The sequence below is a fragment of the Nematolebias whitei genome, chromosome 2 (genome assembly GCF_014905685.2).
Source record: "Nematolebias whitei isolate Nwh7 chromosome 2, NemWhi1, whole genome shotgun sequence".
NCBI classification, from domain to species: Eukaryota; Metazoa; Chordata; class Actinopteri; order Cyprinodontiformes; family Rivulidae; genus Nematolebias; species Nematolebias whitei.
This window is the reverse complement of record NC_056499.1, coordinates 50,546,491-50,551,637: the sequence shown is the minus strand read 5'-3', so window position 1 is coordinate 50,551,637 and position 5,147 is coordinate 50,546,491.

The window sequence follows — 5,147 nt, the reverse complement described above, 5'->3', positions numbered from 1 at the left end:
GAGTGATGAGGAGAGAGAAAGGCAGGGTGCAAGGCTGGATCCTTACAGCTAAATTTTATTGAACAACAAAGTTTGATAAAACTCCACAATTTGGCATCACAAACTGGGTTCTTCGCTGGTCCGTTCGCTCGGTGGACCCAGGACGGTGGCTGATCACCAGGAATCGCAGGATTCTTCCTCCAAACCTCTCGTAGAACATTAAGAGTGAGAGGACGTTCTGGTCTTCCATCGGGAGGATTCGACCTCGACAGAATTCGAAACAGACTGAGAACTTTTGGCTGAGACAACAAAAACAACTACTTAAGGTAAACTGAAAAACCTTTTATTATATAACAAAGTAGGTTTTAAAAATAAAACTGAGGTAGATTTGTGTACACGAATCGAGGTAGGTCCTGTTAAGGGACTGAGAAGTAAAAATAGAACAAAAGTAGGTTTTAAAAATAAAACCTATGTAGATTTTGTATAAAATCGAGGTAGGTCCCTCTAAAAGGACCGAGAAATAAAATAGTGACAAAGTAGGTTTTAATAATTTAAAACTGAGGTAGATTTGTGAAACCAAATCGAGGTAAGTCTCAATAGAAAGAGACTGAGCGATAAAACGTAAGAAAATGGGTTCAGGAAATAGTAAAACAGAGGATTACATTCCTTGTGGTCCAGAAGCTAACCGGATGCGCAGACTGCATGGTGATTCAAGTCTCAGTTTTGTCTCACAGTGGCATTCCAAATTTAATTTTCCAAAAAATGGTTCTTTTAACCCCAAAGAAATTTAAAAATTAGAAGAACAGTTGTTAAGACAGAAACAAAAAATGTGTAATATGAAGAAAATACCACAGGATATTTTTGTGGTGATACACAATCATGAACAGACATTTAAGTTATGGAAAAATCAGTCAAAATCATTAACACAAAAAACAGCATCCAGGACCTATCAAATGACTCAAAAAAGTTGAAAAAGCAACCAAACTGGCTCCAAAGAACGAGACAATAACAAATTCATAAAATACTCCAGAAGCTAAGTCAGGAAAAGGAACTAGATCATTAAAGGACAAATTAAACGTGTCTCTCTCCTCTCTCTCTTTTTCTTCACATAAACCAGAGTCCTGTGGACCTCTGTCTCCCGTGGCACCGCTTTACCCCTCTCTGGCTGGTTTCACTGACCCACCATCGTACGCCCCACCTGTAACGGCAAAGAAAAAGAAGGAAAAAATCACAAGAACTACCCATTAAAGGTCAAGCTCAGCTGCTCCCACCACCAAAACCCACTTGGGCCCTCGACACTGATGATGATTTTCAAGGATGTGCACCAGCATCTGATTCAGAGGAAGAAGATGATGAAACCCCACCAGTGTCCTCGCTGAAGACCCCAGCTGATACTAAAGGTCCTGTCGCTGGAACCAGTACTAAAGTCGTCACAAGACAAATGGGAAAAATTAAGGCCCTTGAAGAAAAGGCTGAAGCTATAAAAAAGGAAATTGACCACATTAAACTGCAAGGCCTAAAGAAAAAACAAAAAAATGCAGATCATCATTATCTGACCTTCCCCAAGCTGCAGATGGAGTGGACGACCCTGCAGACCTGCTCACCAACCCGATGCCGGAGGTTGGAGGATCGACTGGCTCTCAACTGGTGTACCGTACATGGCCAAAGGCGACCCTGATCGAGATGGCGAGCCAGCACTTGCCTGACCTGGCACAAGGAGGAGCTGCTGTAGCTGCTGCTATGATAAATATGATAGAAGTGGTCTGGCCCACACTAGCTGAACTCAAAATGATACTGGCTTCTGTATATGGGATTGCCTTCATCAGCACCATCGGAGCCCAACTATTTGATGTACATGATGGACATCGAATTGTTAACGTCCAGGCAGATCACAAGGACAACCAACAGTTCTTTACACACGTGGAAAGGATCACAGAACACATCACTGCAGCGTATCCTCAGACCCCAAGCTTCACCACCATCACAGACACTGTTCAGAGACCAGATGAAGCCCCACAAGACTATGCTAACAGACTGCTGCCTATCTTCAGAACCCACTCTGGTATTCCCATCAATAATCATGACTGGCGAGAAGCCCCTCAAGCAACGTCTTTTGAGATTATTTTCTGCCAATCTCTGATGACTGGACTTCTCCCACCTATCCGTAAAGCTGTTCAATCCACCTGCATTGGGTGGAAAACTGGTGTCCGGCTGAATGAGCTTCTCAGACATGCCAGGCACACCTGGGATCAGCACACAGCTGACCAAAACTCCACCCAGAAGAAAAAACAGAGACAAACTGAAGAGGCCCAGCTCACACCGCTACAAGCAGCCACACAGATGACACTTAATACAGCTGCCACTAAATTACCTCACCCACCAACACCCCAGTAGCAACCTGTCCAGCCTTATCAACAGCAGATTGACCCAGCTGAACCTTGTCCTTGTTTCCTGTGTGGAGGACTTGACCATTGGATCAGAGATTGCCCACACAAAAGGAATCAGTGGCGTGGCAAAGGTCACCCACCATACCAGCCCATACCACAGGGCCCGAGACCTCAGCAGCCACAAAATGGACAAACTTTTTACCCAAGCCCACACCGACGCGGTGGACGTGGCTTTGGGCATCCAGGGGACAGAGGTCCGAGAGGAGGTTACTCCACCTGACTAGTGCCGGGAGACCAGGACCCAGGACTCCAAACTGCACTCAGAGCACACTGCCTCAGACTGGGAACCACGTGACAGCTGTTTTTTCTCACCCTCTCTCAACATGTACAGACAAAATTTTTGTCACATGTTGACAGCTCGCAGCACGGTGGCACAACTGGTAGAGCTGCTGCCTCTCAGCGAACAGGTCCCTGGTTCAAACCCCGGTCCAGGGGCCTTTCTGGGTGGAGTTTGCATGTTCTCTCCGTGCATGCGTGGGTTTTCTCCGGGTACTCCGGTTTCCTCCCACAGACCAAAAACATGCATGTTAGGCTGATTGGTAATTCTAAATTGTCCCTAGGTGTGAGTGACAGAGTGAATGGTTGTTTGTCTCGTTTGTCTCTATGTGGCCCTGTGATGGACTTGCGACCCGTCCAGGGTGTACCCCGCCCCTCGCACAGTGATTGCTGGACATGGGCACCAGCGACCCCCGTGACCCAAAATGGAATAAGCGGGTAAAGATAATGTATGGATGGATGGATGTTGACAGCTCGACCTACAAAGGAAGTGATTGACAATAATGCATGACTAACAATGTCCATGTTGTCTCTGGACAGTCCTGAATTGGCAGCCATCCCTCCACATCTGTGGTTTCAATCTAAGTATGATGTAGGACTAATTAAAGGCCAGGAGCCCATTGAAATCACACCAAAATCCTCTTACAGGCCTAAAATACCTCAGTACCCACTCAAACCTGATGTAGAAAAGGGAATTACTCCTGTTTTTCACTCTTTGCTGGAAGCTGGAGTAATTGGCCTCTGCTCATCATCACCTGTCAGAACACCTATTTTTCCATGAAGAAAATCAGACCAAAGCCTCAAGATGAATGGCGTTTTGTTCAAGATTTAAGAGCTGTGAACTCTGCGGTACAGGCTCGTGCCCCCATTGTTCCAAATCCTTATGTAATTTTGTCACAAATCTCATCTGGCTCCACCCATTTCTCTGTCATTGACCTGGCCAATGCATTTTTTAGTGTGTCCGTCCGACCAGAAAGCCAATTTTGGTTTGCTTTTCAATTTCAAGGAAAGTCTTACACTTTCACCCACTTGTGTCAAGGTTACTGTGAGTCACCCACTATTTTTCATCAGGCACTGAATGACAGTCTTGCTGGTTTTACACTTCCTTCTGATTGTGCTTTGTTACAATACGTGAACGACCTTCTGTTGGCAACGCCCTCAGAAAAGTCTTGTAGAGAAAATACTGTCCGTCTGCTCCAACACTTGGCTGAGCAGGGACACAAAGCATCATTGCCTAAGCTGCAGTTTGTGAAAACTACTGTGACATTTCTGGGCCAAAGAATCTCAGCAGCAGGTAGGGAAATTGCAGACACTCACATTAAAGCAATAGTGAAACTGCCACTTCCTGAGACTAAGAAGTTGATGTACTTTTTAGGACTTTGTGGTTACTGTAGACATTTTATTCCATACTATGCTGAAATGGAGACTCCTCTACATGTCGTTTGTCATGATAAAGGCCTACTGATGAGCTCTAAATTGACATGGTCTAATGAAGCTCTGCAGGCCTTCGAAGCGCTGAAAAAACAACTGCAGCAAGCCCCAACTCTTGGAATTCCAGATCCTACACGCCCCTTTATCCAGGCTGTAGATGAGCGGAGGGGCTGTATGACTTCTGTTTTGCTCCAAAAACATGGTGACAGAATGAAACCAGTCGCCTATTTTTCTGCTAAATTGGACTCAGTAGCAGCAGGCTTGCCTTTTTGTTTGCGCGCTGTAGCAGCTGCTGATAAGGTGGTCCTAGCTAGTCGTGATATTGTCGGATATTCTGATCTGACCCTCCTCGTTCCCCATGCTGTCACACAAATTTTAAATGAACAGAAAACTGCACATCTCTCAACAGCACGTTGGTTAAAGTACCACACAACTCTGTTGGATATGCCCAACATAACCATACAATGTTGTAATGTTCTAAACCCAGTCACACTCTTGCCAGCAACTGAAGATGACACCCCACATGACTGTATGGCTGAGTTGGAAATTGTTTGCACCCCCAGGCCTGATTTACAACAACACCCTCTGGACAGTCCAGATTGGGATCTGTTTGTCGATGGCTCTGCATCACGTGACCCAGTTACAGGCCAGATAAGATGTGGTTATGCTGTTGTAACACACACACAGTTGAAGCTGCTCCCGTGCCATCATGTTCTACACAGGCCTGTGAACTGATTGCTCTCACATGTGCATGTGTTTTGTCTGAAGGGAAAAAAGTAAATATTTACACTGACAGCAGGTACGCATTTGGTGTTGTTCATGATTTTGGAGCTCTGTGGAAACACAGACGGTTCCTGCGCTCAGATGGACAACCCATTTTGAATCATAAATTGGTGTCTGACCTCTTGACCTCTATCACCTTACCAACACAAATTGTTGTCATAAAATGTGTTGCACACACTTCCAACACTGACTCTGTCTCGAGAGGAAATGCTCTGGCTGATGAAGCTGCTA